This window comes from Danaus plexippus, chromosome 26 (genome assembly GCF_018135715.1).
Source record: "Danaus plexippus chromosome 26, MEX_DaPlex, whole genome shotgun sequence".
NCBI lineage: Eukaryota > Metazoa > Arthropoda > Insecta > Lepidoptera > Nymphalidae > Danaus > Danaus plexippus.
Genome location: NC_083554.1, coordinates 6531584 through 6552987, shown reverse-complemented (window position 1 = coordinate 6552987; position 21404 = coordinate 6531584). Strand labels below are relative to the sequence as shown.

Sequence of the window (21404 nt, the reverse complement as noted above, 5' to 3'; positions counted from 1 at the left end):
TGGACCTTTCGTGTGCGCGCCACCAACCGAAGCCGTGGCGGTCATTTGAATGATGTCATATTCCATACATAATGGGGTCGATAGACCTTCCAAATAAAAAAAAAATTTCGCAAATATCTTTCCTACATGTATTTTTTTTTGCATTTCAAAGATCAAGCGCCCTTAATGGAAAACCCTATATTATCTTTAAATACCTCTTGTATTTTGGACCACGCCTAAGTGATGTCTACGGAGCGTGTTTTGGACCACATGTTCAGTTTTTACAGTACTTTATGCAGATGTCCCCCTCCCCCCCCCTCCTCCTCGAGGGAATATGAACATCACAAGTTTTACTCTTGTTTTTTCATGTAGGCTTTTTTGGAATAGAATTTTTAAATAGAAGCTTTAATAATGTGTGTGTAATTACATTATATGAATAATTAATAAATTAGTAGATACTTAAAGTCTATAATTTGGAAAATGATTTTTTGTAGTGTTATAAAAATAAGTAACTTAGCGTTGGTGATATGTCGATCTTGTAAAATTTTAAATAATAAATATTAAATAGTATTTTTCTGACTCAGACAAATCAAAATGTTGTAATCGATTTCTAAAATTAAGATTTTTCTTAAAATGGAATAAAATGAACTTATGAAGAGAAGCTATTATGTCATTTTATCACAGGAAGTGAGAAGATATCTAATTTTATTGTACGTTTAACTGTTTTGGAGAAAACGCTCATTATCTACTCAAACTATGTTATATGAAAATTGACTTTATGTTGACTACTATAAGGAATGTTATGATTAGATGCTTCTTTTACTAATCACCAACAAAGCACATGTTGGTATTGTCACCAGGACTCTTTGCTTCTTTGTGAACTTTTCCCACAAAGAACTCTATATTTAACTCATTACCTCTTCACTTGAAAAGTATGTTTAAAGTTAAAAAATATACATGTTTAAATAAATATCATCACATTATAATTAAAATACCTCATCTGTTTTAGTCCTTTATAATTTACCTGTCACTTAAATTCATTTAAAACATAATATTATATTTTATTGTCTCACAAAGCTCCTGTTGTAGCCTGTCAGGAAGTCATGTAGCCAATGTAACAAGAACTGAAATATCTGATAGTCCCTCTACATTTCCGCACCAACCCCTTTGACACTGGTCTTTTTTATTGATAATATGAAGTTATATTAATCCATTTATGTATTTCTCGTAAAATAGGAAATAGTTTAATGTGTCCTGAATTATTAATTCGTATATTTTGGGGTAGAACAATGAAACTTGTATTATATTTTCAAATTATAGGCCGTACTCCGCATCATGTTATTAAGGATTCCATAAAACAACTGAATATAAGAAAAGCATTCGTTTTTTGTTTTGTAAATAAAACAAAGTTTTGTAATATGCAATGAATTATAAATGTTTTCTGTTTCTTGAAACGGCTAAAGTTTAATTCACTACATGGGAATCAAATATAATGTTAAATAAGTACCCATTAGGAACTCGTCGGTAGTGTGAAGGTTACTGGAAGACGACAGCGGTAGCGTTTAAATAAACATAACTTTGTGTGAATAAATTTGACTTTAGGAGGACAGTCAGATTAAAGGACATCTTTAATTTGTTATTACAAAACCAGCACTGAAACAAAATATGAAGTAAAGACCAACACATGAGAAATAAAATAACATAAATTTTACTAATATATTTCATGCTTTTCCTCACGGAGATAAATAAATGAAATTAACTATAATTGAACACCGTATATTATGTTTTTACATGTAACAACACAATTATAATTTATTGGAATTAAATAATAACATTCCAAAGAGAAATAAAAAGAAAAGTATTTAGTTATAAAAATAAAATTTATCAGAAAATATATAATATATGGCATATGCTTTTTAAAAATAATTTAAAAGAAATACGAGCGTAAATATTACAAAAAGTTTGGTTTCCTATATACTATAGACATAATAATACATGGAACTGCGGTCGTATCGTTTATGAATTATAAAAGGGTTGTTAAAGAGTAAATTAGTACAGGTACAGTGAGTTAACGAGACAAAGTATAAGCATTTCTCTAAATAATAATAATGTTCAGATATAAATAAAGTTTTGAAATATATTGTTATGGTTTATTTTTTTTAACCTGATCATTTCTTTGTTAACACCAGTGAATCTGTTTACCAATGAAGCTGATGTCGGATACATGTATTGTATGTTAATAAAACATTATAGAAGTGCTCTCTCATTGCAACCTTCTAATAAGTTGAAACAACGTTAATACACGAGGCAGTAAAAACTACCGGAGTGCCTTATTTTAAAACCATACAACGATTTTCCCTTTTGAATGTGTCTGGAAAGGGTCTGAAGGGGTCTCGAGGGATGCGTTGTGTGCTTGAATAGAATACATAGAATTAAAACAAAATGAACCTTATTGTATGGACATGAAGTATAATATCGTTGAAAGAGAACTTTCTGTTAATTTAATATTGAATTATACACCTGCTGTAAATTTTGTATGCACTAAAATAAATCTATAGCGGAAGATATATATTGATGGAGGTCGTTGATGTTTTTCAGAGGAGTTGTATTCAATGCGATGCTTAAGTTAATATATCAACAAAATACTTAATTATAATAAATTACTTTTTGATTTTTCAATAGAGTTTTATTTAATAGTTTAATGTATTTAATTTTGATATGCTTTGGGTTCTTTTGCACTGGAGTCGTGGAATATTTTGCCAATGTCAACATTTTTTATTTGTTGGACGATTAATATACGATGTAAAATATACTTACAAGTACGTATGACACAGTCCAGTTGTCTTTCCGATTATTTAGCGACGTCTGAAGATACACATTTCATAATGATGTTGTTTCTGTGCTTAGTTAAATCTTTTGTTCCAGCCTTTATGTAACGACGGCTTCCAATTTAAATTTAATTGGTGCCACTCCTCTTTAATGTGGTATAAATATCAAGAGTAGAGTTGACATTAACAAATTCTTCGGGTTTTATTACATTTTAACGTTAAATATCAAATAGAAGTGGGAGTCAAACTTTACAACTTATACAACTTATTGTTGTTTTTTTTTATGTTAATTCCCTCTTTTAAGAATGCTTTATTTTCTTAAATTAATTGAACATAGAAAACACTATTTAAATGAAACTAATATATTTTGTATATACTACGCGGATTTTATTATTTTAAAACTACATAATCCCGACGTTTCGGTTACTTTTCAGCAAATAATAAGAACCGACTGACAGACATTCACATCTCGTCTGCCTATGATCACGGTTGCTGAAAAGTAACCGAAACGTCGGGATTATATAGTTTTAAAATAATAAAATCCGCGTAGTATATACAAAATATATTAGTTTCATTTAAATGAATAAAACTCGCGTCAGTCTTAGATCTCATTATAGAAAACATTAATTTCAAAATACATGTTTATTCACTGCGACCTTTTTATGACAAGTTATTGTGTCGTATTCCTATAATACTGTATATGTGAAATAATAAGATTACAAAGAGGCAAAATACACACAAAGAATCTAAAAATACTCACGTAACTGGAATTTTAAAGAATAAAGATATTCATGGAGAGTAAGACTAACAGAAAGGCTTAGGAAGAGAAATATTTATTACGAGATGAAAACGTTACTTCAATCAGTTTTAATGTAACTAAATCTAACGACAGTATATTGTACAATATTACACTGAAATAATAGTTCAATGAATTTATTATGACAGGTTCCAAAGTATTCCACAATTAGAGTTACAGTTCATTAACACTTTAATAGGTTCAAAAATATTTTTAGAAGGTGTGCTTAAGTCGTTTTATTTTATATTATTCATTTAATTACGATTCTGTATAAGATTTATCAAGGGTCAATTTTATTGAAGGAAATATTTTATGAAATCTTCCTCAATGCTCCCATACATGTCATAGAATATAGTTTGCTTTTTATTCATTTGGGTATGAGAAACTTTTGATAAGTAAAGCAACAGTGAGGCATCCGAGAAGGAATTCAAATCACCATAAGTTTGTCTACCGGCTCTACCTTTCTCAAATACTTGCAATCTCAAGTTGAAGGATGAGAATAATTTTAGTATTGAATGAGTCTCGCTGACGTTAAGTTAATCCTACCCTTAAGATTACCTTCGCTGTAGCAGAAGCGGCGCGATGTACTCTCTGAATACTTTATAAGTAGCAATGGCTACGAAACATTATGTACTATTGCATTACAAGCTTTTATATTAATAAAGATTATTATTATTATTTTTTCATAAAAAAATATTCCGAAATGAGGAGTTAATAGAATTCTATGTGGTTTAAAATATCTGTTCGTTTCATACTTTATTTCATCGCATTTTAGGAAAGAATTTTTCAAGAGGTGCTCAAAAACATCCGGGTCGTATGATACTTGACATGTATTTAAGGGTTTCTAAATAAGGATTTTACAAGTCATGAACAACATTTTAATTTATTTAATCTTTTCAATAACTGGTAGTCTTTTTAAAAATGTAAAATGTCTGTTGGAGATTTTTAAGAACATGTAGAGGAGATACTCTCGAATATGTACGTGTGCTAAAAAGTATCACCTGCTCCATCAGCTACATTTTATGACGTCAAGAATTAGACGCATACAACTATAGTATTATAAATTTAAATATTAACACGATTGTTGAGGTTTCTTATAATGACAAATCGGGTATTTGCATGATTTTTCAATCAATTGAATAGTTATTTATTATTATTTATTTTGATTATTGAAAAAAAATTATTCATAAGCATTTAAACTATTTAACAATAAAAAATTGTTACAAAATATAATTGAATAGGTAGCCTCTCGCGTATGTGACGTCATTGTGCATATTCCATTCAAACTTGTTTGCACCTGTCACAGAATGTTTTTATAAACACGCCTGATCAGCTGTTGTGATTGTATAATATGCACAATGACGTTAGACCAATCGCATCACTTTTCACATTACGCGATTTTTATATCATATTGGACCACTTTTATTTACAAATTTAATAAAAAAATATTTGTAAAAAATAAATTTTAATCTTATCTAGGTATTTAATGTGGGTCAAAGAATTTTTTAACTGAACTTTATTTGCAACAACAAATATCCGATTCAAAATATAACTTAAACATATTTTTGTGGACGCTAAAATTGCTGTGTCTACAAATAATACTTGCGAGATCGTTTTATAATATGTCATATATAACCAATTATATTAAATGCAAATTTATATTAGGATCCGCTTTTTGTCTTATCCTGTAACGGATCCACCGCCTGTCGTGCAGGCTTAAAGTAACGTTCCTAAACTGAAATATATCTTGGAAACTGTATTAAGTGATTTAAATTATCATAATTATTAGTTTAGCTGCGGTGGACTCGGATTAAGATACTAAGTTAGTATTGAGACCGGGATTTAACTATTACAATAGCTCGCTCATATTATTATAAATGAATAATGATCTTCCAATCTTTATTTTATATTATTTGGTCTCTTCGTAATAAAGCGGACACAAAATACCACCATATATTTTAATGTTTTTAAATTTTACTTTACTAGTGTCTTTTATTTCTGTGACAAAATAGACGTCTGATAACTTAATCGTATTTCGTCTGATATACTGAAACCGAATTCTACACTAAAAGGAAAAATACGTTTTAGACAAGATAAAATCTGTCATGGACTGAGAAAGAGGACAGGTTTTATTCTGGAATTGTTTTATATATTTTATTTAAATTTATATTAACATTAAATTCGATTTTGACATAAATCTTCTAACATATACAGAAGAAAATTTTTCTAATTTAAACAACAAAATATAAAGAGGGTTAGTAACATTTGACCTTCATAATATTAGTTTGATTAAAAAGACTTTTACATTTAGGGTTTCCCGATACAGAAACCCTATATCTAAATCCTAACTCCTTAAGTGGCTAAGCGGTGAAACAATTTAGATAAGCTACTTTTCTTAGCTGAGGTGTTAAGAGCATTACTATAACAATTTTCAGTAAATATACGATAGATAGAATGACTAAGATATGACGTTATAAATGATTAAGATTTAACGTATACAATAATTTATTTATAGATGTCGGAACTCAAAACAAACACACTATATGTGATATTTAAATATTGTAATAATGTTTTAATACTTATATACAAATATAAACTATTTAGTATGCCTACATTTAGTTTCGTTTGCATACATCTGAAATGTTATCTTTAAAGGAGCAACCGAAAAAGTTGTGAACGTACAAAGTTAGGATCCTTCGGAGAAAATAGTTTTATGCTCATTACGTCTCCAGAGAGTTAGAAAAGAGACGCTCGTGGATTTAGAATCTATTACAGATATAAGTTTGAAAGTTGTGTTCAGTGATGTTGGTCGAAGGGGATGCGATGTGGTCCAAAGCCTTCGGTCAAAGACGACCGTCGTGTTTACTTCGGAGTTCATGTCAAAGTTGTAGAAACTCTTATTGAATTCAAAATCATTTATAAATGACCGTGAAAAGTCATATCCTTTGGTACGCTCTATTATAAAGTCACGCTTACACATGAGCCAAGTTTTTGAAAGGTCAGCGGTTAAAAGTAGGTTAGCTCTGAATTACATTCGCGCACGGAATCTTTATTTACATCAAAAGCAAATTTACTCATTTGTAAGAAATACAACAACTTTTGAAAAATTATATTTTCAATTGCCGACTGTTATTGTGTTATTTAATTCTCTCTTATTATTTGTTTTTGTGTGATAAAATGTTGATATTAACATTAAAAAGTTGTTCAAGCGATTTTCATTTCTCACGTGTCATTTATTTATCAATTTTTAACAAAATTAGTCGAGACAACTTTGAAAGCAGACTCTAACAAGTTTGAATGAAATAAGTAAATTTTATATTTAAAGTGTTACAAATTTCGATTAATACAAAGTCTGATGAGATTTAGAAGTAACGCAGGTACGCATTATATACCCATGTGTTTACCTTAATGTTGACATTTTAGATAATTTAATGTTGCCGAATACTTACAAAGTAATTTGTTTAATGTCTAAAATGAAATCTTATGAAACCATAATGGTAATATAATATTATGTGCCGGGACGGCGACATCATTTAATTTTAATGACGCAATGAACACTAAACCGTTGAAGATCTCGAGCAAGCACTAAACACCGAACTTTGTATAGAAGGTTATCCTGAAAACTATTCAACGTATTAAGCTTATTACTTAATATAATAATCTCTACACGGATTAATCTGCTGCCAACTTTAATTTTTATGAAGAGATTTATTTTATTAAATATAAAGTTTATATTGCTTTGATGTAAGTAACTTTCGGTCTCGATTAAAATTCATATCTAAGTGTCACCATTTAAATGAAAAGTGAAATTTGATAGTTCTAAAAATAACCCCCTTCTATATTTATAGGTGTCTAAGATGTACGTTAAACATGTTTTGTGTGTTTTATTCGTGTTGCGATTCAGTTGCCACGGCGTCAGTGAGTAACGAACGCGGCTGATTTAATTCACGAGGTTCGTCAAAACCTTCATAACTTCAAATGGATCCCTGAAGTGACACTTTAATGTCAGTGATTCTGTTGTGTGTAAAAATGCGTCTATTTGAAGCCGACTTTCGTAAAAATAAAACAGAAAGCCTCGTTATGAACCTGTCTGGGTTTTCAAATATTTAGATTCATTATAAATTCTAAAGTTGAATTTTTGTCTAATAGAATTCCTACCGAACAGCCAAAGCCGATATAATTATAAGTATGAAAACTCTAACACTCTCTTATAATTAAAAATGTATGTACATCCCTAATTTTAACTGGATAGTGTTTTAATTTCATTCTACCCTTTGATAGGTGACTGTGAATTCGTAGGTGGTAAAAGTACTATCTCAGAAACAGCCTACTCAGTCTTGTCTGGAAGAAGCCTAAATATAATTGGAAAAGCAAATGTGGGCAAATTGTTTAAAACATTTTCTAAACGCAAGAGTTAGGAGTGAGATTATTGTTTGGTCTGAATGCGAGGAAGTTCTACACCGAAAGCCTTGAAGCTGTGCGTGAGTGACCACTGTGCGTTGGGCTGTTCGATCATAGAAAGGGGATGCAAGAATTAAAGCGTGTAATTTCTGCTCACATTCTCCATGGTGTAGAATAACGAGAGCTGGAAGTTGGACTTCCTTTGGTATTTTGTAATCTACCAGCTGTTGTTGTGCAAGAGTGATCAAATAATAAAATGTTCATGTACACTCAATGTTGGAAAGAATCTTCAAACCAAAAATAGTAAAGATTTCACGGTTTTAGTAATATTCAAATCTCTTAAACTTATAAAAAGAGACAACTTCAATGTGTAGTATTATGGAGAATATTATAGAATTAAATGAAGATTCTGAATTCCAGCTACGTTTAAGAAAGAACAGAAATATGCAACGAACACTTATAAAGTAAGTTGGAAACGAAACAAATGAGACTCCGGTGGAAAAGATTTTCGTATGGAGGTTTTTCTCGTACGAACAATTTATTCGATACACACTGCCTTAGAGTTTAACAAATGTTATATAAATACAAAGAATTTGAATATTACATTAAAATACAATTTCTTTTAATATCATTAGCATTGATAAAGAAGAGATGTTTTCTGTTTGCGCAACACAGGTACTTTTTATTTTTAACCAAATATATATAAACATCTTAATTCACGTAATTAAAATTATTTTATTAACTTTTAGAAAATAAGATGATTGAGGAGTTCTCACCGTTCATCCGCCGAGGAAATAAAGTGATTATATAGAAATAATGTTGAAATCAATATTGGTAATCGTTTGAAGTCGTGAGTAGGAAAACGTAACAAAACAAGTTTATTCCGTCAGATATGAAGCCGAGTTGTTGCGAGGCTACACAATATAGTCCCTGCTTGATTGTGGGATTAGCGTTGAGGCCTTGTATAAATCGACATATTGCCAATAACATACAAGAAGATAACAAGTTTGACGAACATACCGAGAAATACAATGACACGACGTAACATGACTTACCAAAACGTACGAGCATTCTTTAAATAATAATTGCGTTGTGCCTTATTTTTTGTCTTCTCTTGTGTTGTATTATAATAGATGGACGTAGATGTTTTAAATCAGTAATAGCCGATGTATAATGATTTGTAAAGTATTGGTTTAAATAGCGTTAGAACTTTATTTTTAATTGCAACGACTTTCGGGTATTTTAATAAAACAATTATATTTTTTAAACACAATTCTATGTATGGATTATATTTCAAGATCACTCTTCTATATCACAATTTAATAATTAACAGTCATTCCTTCAGTTAGTGAAATGCTAACAGCTAGAACATTGTACGAAAGACAAAATATTACTTACAAAGTATAAGCCCTCGTAGAAGCACAATATAATATATTCACAATTTAGTTCACACTTGATGAAGTCTTCGCCGACCAAACGATAGGAATTGACTGACTGTTGCATTAACCACAATATAACACTTGGCAGACATTTTTAAAAACTACCCTCTTAAAATTTCTGTATATGTACATCTGCAAGTGCGTTAATTCACAAATTTATATTAAAAATTATTAAATATGTTTCCACTACTATTTAGTAAATGATTACGATATCTATCAGTATGTTAAATATCTTTCTTTATTTTAAAAGTAACGAGATACTTAAATACATCACCTAAAAACGAATATGCGTTTGTATGAACAAATTTATACATTAGGTACTTAGATATATTATAAGTTTCATCAACATCTATCCATTTCTAAAATATGACAACAATTAAATGTAAATACTTTGAGAAATTACTTTAAATTTATATTAAAGATAATAAAAAAAGATTCAACCTGAACTCACTCAAAGAATCCATTAATTAAAGAAAACAGTAAATACATTGGATGCTTCCTGTTTAATAAAAACAAATTGACTGCAGTCATGGACTATTTTCATATAGGTCTTCTTTTACTGTGTATTTTTCTTTTTATATTAGAACAATGAAATTAATGATATTATTTAAGGATAAAAATAATAACTAAACTGTATAAAGCTTGTCTTACAACTCTACCACATTATATAAATCCCTGCTCACAATAACACTGATTTTATTTCGAGGCATTTCGATTTTTTATTTAAAATGTCTTAACCTTGTTCTTATTGTTTTTGGAAGTGACGTAAAATTTATTTTGTTTTATTAAAGATGGATGAAAACACAGTGGATCGTCAAATAATGTGTAGTTTATTCGATGCTAATATTTTAAAGTAAATTACAGTTTATCCACTTATACGATATGTGTGTTCGTCCGAACTTTATTATTAAATTGTAGAATTCAATATTCTTAAAGTAAGTTTATTCAAAGGGAAAGCTGGAGGCCTTTGAATTTCAAAAACCGAATTTCAATAGGAATACTGAATTTCCTTTGTACTTTTACCTGCAATAAAATATCTTAAGACTCGATTCAAAGCCAAAAAACTATTTTCTATAGACCGCGACTCATTTTAAGTCTGAAATAATGTTTGCCTTAGGTTTTGTTTATAATTCTTTTCACCGATTTTAGAGGTAGAAATTTGTAAATAATCAAAATGCTTACTTTGTAGAGTACAAAAGTCATATCCTATATATGTAATTTAAATATTCTGTCCGTGGGTTGGAAGTTCTAATTGACCCTCACCAGTGAGATATACGACAGAACGAAGTTTGTATCGCACGTGTTTTACATTACTGTAACTCTCACATGACCGCTGTGAACGGAGACAAAACCTATGAGATTCACTGATAAATTATTATTAAAATGAAATAGTTACAAGTGAAGAGTCGACTTGTTGGAAGTATAATAAACAAGAGTTTAATAAACCTTACAGAGAACATCGGCAGAGAGGCCGGAAAACAAGACCCCGTAAAACAAAGGAATTAAGACATCCAGAGTAACGTGAAATGTTTACAGTCGGCTCTGGCTAAAGGAAAAACAGATGGTTTTTTGCTCCACAACGTGCACAGATGTTGATATGTTTTGTTTTATGCTTACTTTTTATATGAATCTGAAAGGATTTACAATTCAGCGACGTTATAAGAGATATACATTTTAAAACACATATCTTAGTGAGGGCATAAAAAAGGTTCACTTTAAAATTAGATTAAATCTAATCGATGATTATAGTAAAAATATTTATCAGACAAGCGATTCTAGTTAAGTTACGTTTTATTTCTCTATTTTGGAGTTTTGTGTTGAAATATTTTTTTGTAATATAGGGGAAATCCCTCAATGACGGACACCTAAGGTTTTTTGTAAAAAAAATAAAAACAATATAGAAAAAAACTATATAAAAAATAATCTTTATTGGCAACCTAGTTAACTTAATAAAAATTAAAATCAAATTAAAACATCAAATTTAAAGGGAGGGCTGGTAATAAGGAAATGGCAGGAAAGGGTGGGAATAGGGAAAGGGCAATAGGATATCTAACTCAACGGATGAAACGCAGCCACTAAAGTCTACTTCAAGCCGATCTTCTGTGAGAGGGTGGTACTTCCTCGGTCGAGCCGGCCCATGTCCGAGCTGTAGTAACTTGACCACAGCTAGGCTGTACCGCCTCAATGATTAGGGTTATGTATAAATAGTAAACTCAGTCGAAATTGGTTCGTCGTAGATTTATACGCGGTAGAAGTGGGAGCGAGAGGTATAACGGCTAAATTTCTCTACAACCTACGAAAAGACTTGGGCCTGTCCAGAACTCACATCAATTCATTCTTGAAACGTACTTAGAAGGCAGCCCTAGGAGGTTCTTTTCAAATTTGTTTAGGTAGGCAGAGGAGCTTGGACAGTGGAGATGAGCGTTTAACGCGCGTTAGATAGGGGCCCCTTATACCTACACCTGGGTCGCAAGTCCCAGGCACTCTTGAAGCTCCTCTCCCTGCAACGCGATGGACCCGGCACCCGCACGGTGAATCCATTGAATGCTAAGAGGTTTCGACTCTTTAATTAAGTGAAAAAAATTGTTTGTATTAAACAATGATCAGCATTATTTAATGTTAAATATATGGCTATTAATATTTTTACAGCTTAGTGGCTAGAATGTGTGACAAAAAAAATGGTGAAAAGTCTAAATATAGGAAATTTGGAAACGAAAAAAACGAGATTTTCCAGCTTAAAATATTTCAAATATATTTTGAGTATATTAAATTTATAATATAATGAATATTCATGTAACTTTAAAAGGCTGCTGTAGTTAGAAACATTAAGTTCACGTGTCATGTTTTGTTTATGATAAATGCAATAGTTTTAATAATAATAAGCTTAAACACAAAGCGAAGGAAGTACTTTGAAATCAATTAATTCTTTAATCAGTTTTCCGTTGGAATTAATTCCCGGTAGATGAATTACAGCTGTCAATGATTTTACCACTGAAAAACAAATACCGATTTTTATCTCCTCTGGCGATGCGTTCTTCTGTCAGATAGATATACTTATTATAATAACAGAATTCCGTAATAATAAATATAGTTGTAAACACTATTGAAATTTAATTAATTGTACGATATCAATAATTTATTAAAGCCCTTTAATATAATGAAAACCAATCACCATTGATCAGAGTGATTGCATCAGGAGTTATTGATGATCGCTAATTAATTTCTCATTTTAAAATATTATTTTTACTACCCATATTAAAAATATTTAAAATGATTGATGTCTTTTTAACTACTTCTAACTCAGAAACAGTTTTACACATTGGCTTAAAATTGGTGGGGAGCTAGCTCAGACCCAGGTGACGTATTTAGGATGTTTTTCATCTGGTTTGACCCCAAAAGTAAAAAAATGATCTTAATGAAATACAAAATCAGCTTTATTTACTACTTATAAGGCGGAAGAGAGTTCGCAAGTCGGCATACATTTCTAATCCCGAAGTTGACGAGTTGAGTTAAATTAATAAAGAAATATAAATAAGTATTTTCTTTTTCTTTTTATCCAAAACATTAACTTGTGGTATATGTGTCATGATCTCCAATGCTTTTGAGCCGACGATGATAATATAATAGGAATAAAAGTCCAACTCACTCTCTATACACGTATGTCGTATGTATGATATAAGATATTATTGACACATAGGCATAACAATAATTAGCCTGACAGAAGGCACAGAAATGAAAAAAAATTAAGCTGTATTAGCGATATACAAGCGATCTATAAGCGATAAAAACCAGCAGTAGCGGTCGTTCAAGGCCAGTGAAGGGTCTTGACTAATAAGTGGCGACCGACCGGCTACTCCGGCGCAGGTAAAGATATTACGAACAAAAGTCAGTAGCCTATGATATGAACTAATGGACATCGACCAACCAGGACATGCCTTTTGCTATCATAAAATATAAATACATGCGAAAGTAGTCTACAAACTGATCTAAGACTGAAAGCTGTACATTGTACATTTCTTAAGCTAAATTAATCTTCAGTTGAACATAAACATGGCGCATGTAAAGTCGCAGTCAAGTGACTGTTCTTTTTATTGCCTTTTAAGAATACATTTGTATGAAAAAGTATAAGCCAAATGTTACTGTATTGTTATAAAATTCGTTATGTTAGCAGTAGTTACATATATCTCATGATATACAATGAGTGAAGATATAAATACGAGTATATCGGCTGCTGGTGAAAACCATATCTTATTTATTTCCTCTCAAAATAATTTTTACTACTTATAAAAATACTTTTTTTTTCTTTCAGATTTCGATAAAGGAGTGAAAGTATGAACATATATTACAATTATCAGTAAGTGCTCTCTAACATGAATGTTTATAATATTCAAGACCATTATTTGGTCAATTTTTGTTTATATAAAATATTTATTGTACATATATAAAAAATATTATATAAATTTTAACTGGATTATATTTATGCTAACAAAAAACAAATATAATTTTTTAGACCGCCTTCATAAATAAAGATTCATTTTTAATATTCAGTATTGACTGTTGGATAAGGGAATGTGGGGATTTTAAAAGATTTACTCACATCTTATATTATATCTTAACACGTGACGGAAAACATTTTTTGTTCCAAATACAATCGATTTAAAAAAGAAACGAAGTATATCAGGTGTATAGAATGGGTTTCGATTTTGTAACAAAAATAATTTAGATTTGTAATACTCCTTTGGATAATGTTCACGAGATCGTTCGCGTCACTTTTGTGTGGTGTATCTTCCAATTATTCTACATAAACCATACTAAGGCATAGTGTAATAATAGTAATATACTTTCAATCATCCTGTGTTCAGGTACCTCCTCCATGATCAAGGTCGGTATCGCATTCTCAACACCCTTTAGGAGGCGGAAGTTGACTACTTCCCATCTAATAATGGCTGTCTAATCGTTTGCGCTTTTGGGACTTAATAAAATAATAATATGAACTTATTTAATTCATCAAAGACTAACACTTTAGGTATTCCCATTACTGTAATGGAAGTTTTCTGTACCAGATGATAAATAATGGTATGATATAAGAAATAATTATTATAATGTTATTACTAAAAAGTAAGATGTCTTTAAAAAGAAACTGTAGACGGAGTTTAGAGGCTTATTTCCGGATCTTGATAAATGAGTGGTACGCAAAGATGTTGGATTAATGTACGAAAGAAGGCTTTGTTTGAGAAATTAAAAACTTCTATAACGTCTGATCCACTCTTACAAAAACGTTCATATAAAATGAAACAGACTCTATAAGGATCATAGTATTTATTAAGTCTTCAAATGTATTTGTTTTGAAAAATAACAAGAAATGTTGGAATTAATGATAAATAAGGAAGCTCGCTCATGATCTTAAATAAGATTTTCAACCTTCATAAAGTCGAGATCCTTATACGTTTATAATGTATTATAAATAATGCTCAACAAAAAATATGAATAACCAAGAATCATTTCGCTTCTCTGGATTGGCCATTGACCATGACCATCAAAGTAAATTGGTTTCAAAGTTTGACTTGAATTCAGTTAAACCAAATGATACCCTTTTTAAGTTTGGAGACCGTCAAAGCCAACCTGTGTTCCTAAAGGACAAGCCCTTTCAACAATTTCCCTTACACAAATAGTGAAACAAGCTGTTCTTGATTACTTAACAGAGAATCATTTTTAATATCAAGCTCAAAAACTTCGCAACTCTCTCTGGTATATTAACGAAAATTTTAAATTTGTAGCGCAATGTGAAACTTCGGCCAATCTAAGACGTTCTTTTATTTTCACCATAAATTTAAAGAGAAATATGAAGTAATCCGGACCCAACAATACTTCGAGTGATTTGAGATCCTTAATTTAACAAATAAGAAAGTTTTGTTTCATGAAATTAGGTTCAAGTAAAAATATTTCAGTATTCATATTGCTGAATATTTTAATATACATATTTAAAAATTAAACAAATTTCTTCACTTCTGAATCAATCTAAGAAATAATTATAAAATGATCAACAAACAAATTACAATAGAATAGAACATTAAAAGTTTTCAAACTGACAGTGGAGTGTAGCAACCAACTAGCATATTCTCTTACAGTTGCTAACAATATGCGTCTCACTGAAACAAGGTTAACTAGGTGAACGGAATTCAAATACCATCTTACTGCTGAGAAGTGCCTTTACCGACGAGTCCGCAACCTTCACAGTATAAAGCCTCGCTGTTAATTAATGTTAAACATATGTAAAAGGAAACATATATATATATATATATATTATACCATAATGTTAATGTTAACTTGAGACTTATTATTTTTAAACTACTTTACGTTACTTTTAATAATTTTATGGCATCTTTATATTTATTTTTTTCACTTTGTGACATAATTTTATATTACTTTTACTGGTGACTTGTACCCAAATATAATATTATATATTTTTTATGTGGTTTTAAGTCTTTTGTAGATAATCATATGCTGTTTTATTGTTAAATATACATAATGAATAACTTTTCTGTTACAAATTTATAGAATGAATAAAATAAACTAGAAGAAAACATTATGTTTGTAACCAATACTTTGTTGTTGAAAATGTTAAAACGAAAAGTTATGACGCTGAAGAACTTCTGAAGGTTATTTCACGAAAAGTTTTTCGTAACAAAAATATGGGATCAAATAATGAAGGCACTCTCTTCAAAATTGCTTCTAACAATAATTAATGAGTAATGTACAATTTTAAGTAATTGATAATGAGATCTCTTTGTTCATACTCTTTGTATCGTTAGTATCACTGCACACAGTATGTATAATAATATTTTATTCCGTGTCTTATTATAATGTAACCCAGCTTGATGTATTGTATTTTAATGATTGCGAACCAATACCATGTGTTCGTTTCACATCCTTTCATTCTTTATACGACTTTTTATGTTTTGTCATTAGTTGAACAAATAGACAAGTCGCAAAGAGGAGGAAGGTGAGGAAACCGCTTCCTCAGTCTTTTCTCAAGATGTTTGCTCTTATTGCAATCTTTAAACACCTCGATGTGAGGAAATGGAAACATTCTCTATAAGTCTCTAAGATCTCTGAGAATCATTTCTATGTGTGATCCTTAAGCTATTATTTGAACGCTTTTTGGACGTAAGTACTTTTTGTGATTAAGTTACAAAAATATCCTTATTAAATTTATTTTAATTTGTTCTGCTGAAAAATATATTAATAATAAACATTTTGAAATGTTTCCTGAGGGCTCATTACAAGCTGGAATACAACGATGAAACACATAGTTTTAAGTTGTAAAGAAAATAAATGTTTTTGTTATATAAACGTATAACTTGTCTTCAAAAGTAAAAACAGGCATTTTCTTATAACAAACTGTCAGCATCACGAGTAAACTTTTCATCTTGATAAATAATGCTCACATAGATATTCATGACAATATAATTCCAGTGCTTGTTATACAATGAACACGTCAATGGGGCGAGGTTCATGTTTCTTGATATTACAACATTACAACAAATAGCAACAAAAAATAAATATCATGTCTATTTGATGTTATGAAGTTACGAAACCTACGTTTTTTACTATCTTTATATTTAACATACAACATGTTTGTCAATCAATGGATATTAATCAACATCTTTTCAAACAGTTATTGTTTGATTTAAATGTACGGGCTTACCGAGAAACTAACTAATACAATATAGTTTGTTAAGTGGTTGTGGTGGCCTGGAGGTTAAAGGCCCGCTTCCCACACGTGAGGGCGCGGGCTCAAAACGTTTCAAGTACCAATGTGATCTTTTCCGAGTCACATGTACTTTCTAAGAGTATTTCGACACCACTGACAGTCGGTGAAGGAAAACATCGTGAGGAAACCTGGTCTTATTATTTCAAATTATAAGATTGAAATCGCCAACCCGTCTTGAGCAAGCGTGGTGATTAATGCTCTAACCTTCTCCATATGAGAAGAGGCCTTTGCTCAGCAGTGGGCTCCGATAGACTGATGATGATGATGATGATTTTGAAGTATACAAGTTTCTTGAAAAAATACTAATAAATTTCTAATATAAGAAATATTATTTCATAGGATATATTTTGGACAGCATTGGCATAATATTTTTAATGGGCACAACCAGGTTGTCTTACATAGAAGTGAAAACTTTTAGAAATGTTACTTTGAAAGTTAATATTATTGACCCTTTTTTAGTTTTTTGAACAGTCAAAATCTACATAATTAGATAAAAATATGAACAAAAACTAAGAAATAAATAATAAAAGTTTGTTTTAAAAAGTAATAAAATAAAAATGTTAAGTTAAAATGAAAACGTACGTTGAAAATTCTCCGTAAAAATCCATACTAATACTCGTATATTTAAGGGGAAAAGGGTTTTAAGGCTTCATTATAAAGTTTGTAATGTAATAAATTTAGGGTTTCAATCAAATAAGACTTTATAAAGGTCTTCACAAAGGTTGTTTTACATAATGTTTTTTTTTATTTCTTCATGAATAACATAAAAAAAATCTATTATACGTAATTATTTTGGAAGGCAAACAATGAATTATGTAGATCACTAAATATATATATTAAGAAAATATATTAAGAAAAAATTCAAGATAAATAAATGTGACCGTAGAAACGGTCCGTATTCTCGACTCATTTGCAGTTACAGTAACTTATAAACATCTCATGTAATATAAATTTCTATTACAATTCCTCTGTACGAGATATTTTTGGAATTTACAGCGGTTTAGGCTTCTATAATTTTATAAAAGGACGTTTATCGCAATATAATGTAATCTCACCCTCTGACATGTTTATTTTGCGTAACGAAAAACAAAAACCTTGTAATTAGTTGTCACGGTGACGTACACAATGATAACTGTCGTCAACTGTCACAAGTGACACGCCGCTGACAGATTTATATTGCGTTCACATAACTCGGCATAGTTTCTTTTACAAAAATGACAACCATTATAAAAAAGGTGTATTTATGAGGCCCATCCTTTTGTTATAAAAATAAACATTGACTTTATATATTTTTTTGCTTGAATCCTTTCATTTTGACATATAAAAAGATTTACTTTATTAAAGATTTTATACATAGCTGTTCTTTAAAATAAGCGATCTCGTTTGAATACAAATTTTATCTCTGTCAGAGAATTTATTTTTGGAAAACACTAATTCACTCAAACAAGTTTTTGAATTACTGTTATTATTTATTATGATAACTGTCAATATTTAAACTTTAAGCAAAAGACGACCTTCTTTTAAAATCACCTTATTAATTCTGCAAATATGAAAACTTTTGATTGACTGTATATGAATGCAGGACGTAGAAAATAGTCGCATTAAATTTTTATAAGACTGAAATGAAATAATGAAATTCTACAATATGATAAAAAATAACTAAAGATGATCTTGAATGTTAGAGACAGTGTGAGTTTGTTGTATGTTTGTATGTGTGTACGAATTTTTGTGGCGTAATCAATCGAAATTTACTTGCTTACTATTTTTTAGTACTTAACTATGAGTTACGTTTAATACAAGCTCCTACCGACGTTTTTAAATTATTTTTGATAAATTAATGAAATTGGTGAGTTCTGGTTAGACTTGGGTAGATAACACCAATTTACTTGTTTTTTGTGGCATAAATTTGAAAGAAAAATAGGAGCTAATCAAGATTCAAAGAAGATTTTTAAGGAGATTCTTAACCTTTGTGAGAAATTTGTAAAGTTTTTACGCACTGGAGCAAATCGAATATAAAAAAGTTTTGATATTTTTTTCATTCCTTCTAAAAATGCTGATAATATAGAATTTAATTAGAAATGCTTACTGGAATAGTAAAAATTTCACAATTTTTTAACATATATTCGTTTCTAATCTCAAAGAAATATCATGTTTTTTATGATTGTTTAAACATATGGGTACAGCATCACGATATGGTTCAAAAGATATACATATCATCTTCAAACTCGTAGATAATTACGTTTTTTTAATATTTTCGTTTGTAGTCAAAGTGGAGAAGAAATTGCAATAGGATATAATAAAACTTTTACACTATAATGTTCAGTTTATTTCCCTTTTACGCTGTACTTATCGTGATTTGGTTTAGATTGAAACACATTTATTGTAGAGCACCATATAATAAATTTTGCAGTAAAAGTGATTTGTTAAAAAATATATTAAAGTATCGTTTTAAAATTTCGAAGACAATATTTTATTTAAATACTGACCATTAAAAGCCCTCAGGATTCACTTCTCGGTCTAAATAAAACCGTTGCTCTTTGCGTATATAACGGTAAGATAGCGGACAAGCCATGGAATTTAAAACTTCATCAAATATTGAGGGCATGGCCAAAATTTCTCTCAACTAAGTGGTTTCTTCTCAGTGCTCGGTCGTTTTAAGTTTGTTAAGAGCCTTATTATACTTTTAATGACAATCTTAATAATATATTCGTAACGAGAAGAGTACCTTTCTAATATTTTTAATTAATTCATTACTTAGCACGCAGACATTGCGTTAAAGTTAGCGTCGGATATCATATTAAAATTCATTATTTTATAATAAGGAAGATGATTATGTGTATAAACTCAGACGTTTCTAGTTACTGTAGCTCACGAATGTGTATGTATGTGTGTGTCTATAGTATTATTCTCCTTTTTTTTTTTTGATGACGCAGGGAAACTCTTTTTACGAGCCGTCTCGCCGGCCTTGGTGGGGCCGGAGAGGATGTGTGAGACTCGACCTGGGCAGGTCCCTACTCACTAAAACCACTGCGAAAGCTATCGGCCGCTATGTTGGTGCACCCCGGATCTGTCAGCGACAGGGCACACCAGCGACTGGCCGGTCCTGGCAAAGACCGGACTTACTCCCTCGGAGAAAGGGGCCGATCCTGGCAATTAGGATCGCCCCGACTACGCCGGGCTTTCACAGGAGCCGCGTTACCAGCCCGAACCCAGCCCGGAGTGCAGGGGCGCTATTGGAGGTGTTGCAAATATCGCCTCCGGCGCACCCCCGTACGTTGTCTGCGGAGGGAGGGTGCATCAGCCGCAACCTCCCGTTTCCGCTCAGATGCCTCCTTCGTGGACATGACCGTCTCACAGAAGGAGGACACCGCCATCATAGTATTATTCTCCTTACACCTGTAACATTCAGCAACGAAACTGTCTTTCTATATATATATATATATATATCGGCGCAAGCAGCTTCAACGACGGATGCAACATGAAAATAACTGGCACCAATTATTATAACACCTTATTGGTCGTCGTTACTATTGTTAAAAGTAAAACGAAATCAAAGAGAATAGAACTATGTTTGAATTCTGGTTTAAATATGACGTCTGGACGCACGACAAGGGACTGCAGAGTTCAGCGAGTGCGGAGCATAAAGAACCTTCGAGAAATACAAGAACATTTAGAAGAATTGAAGTTTCATTTTAAAATATCTGGAACTTACTGAAACAAGTGACATTAGAGACGTCAGCGAGGCTGGCGTCCTGTCTTTAAAATAATGAATTTGTAATAAAATCCGATATCAGAAGTGGGATCGCTCCTGTGATCAGTTACTGCCGGTCTTAGTGTATTTGTAAATCCTGATCGAGCTCAAGAAAATAATCATCCGGAAAACTTGCGTAATGAAGAACGCTCCTCAGTCTTTCATGCAAATGATGTCAACAATGCAGAGCGTGACCGAACGTTTGCTACTAAAAAAACAAGGGATACGATTAAAATTACTAACAAGATCATATTAATTTTATCATCTTTTGATCCCGGTGATAGTGTGTGTGTTCGGGATTGATTCAAACGCATCTTTACGGCTGTAAATACGTACCAAATCAGTAACTACGACATTCGAATTAAAGTCTTTTAAAGGAGTGAGCTAGAAAGTGTGCAGACGATTGGTTAGTTGCAACATCTACACAAGAGGCATT

The 21404-nt window shown here is 30.9% G+C and overlaps 1 protein-coding gene and 1 long non-coding RNA gene across 5 annotated transcripts in view; both read left to right on the top strand.

Moving 5' to 3' along the window:
- LOC116774311 (uncharacterized) overlaps window positions 1-21404 on the top strand; it is a 173789-nt gene that overhangs the window by 39818 nt on the left and 112567 nt on the right. For 2 of the 4 annotated variants that reach the window (XM_032667006.2, XM_061524920.1), the window contains exon 2: window positions 13753-13797. The exons of the other annotated variants lie outside the window; for them this stretch is intronic. The gene's annotated coding sequence lies outside the window, so the exon portion shown is untranslated. The remainder of the gene's footprint in view (window positions 1-13752; window positions 13798-21404) is intronic. 4 annotated transcript variants of the gene reach the window in all.
- Window positions 20652-21404, top strand: part of LOC133319690 (uncharacterized) — a 1684-nt gene continuing 931 nt past the window's right edge. The window contains exons 1-2 of the long non-coding RNA XR_009753231.1: window positions 20652-20756; window positions 20830-21404. The exon at window positions 20830-21404 is cut by the window's right edge and continues 931 nt beyond it. This is a non-coding gene — a long non-coding RNA (uncharacterized LOC133319690). The remainder of the gene's footprint in view (window positions 20757-20829) is intronic.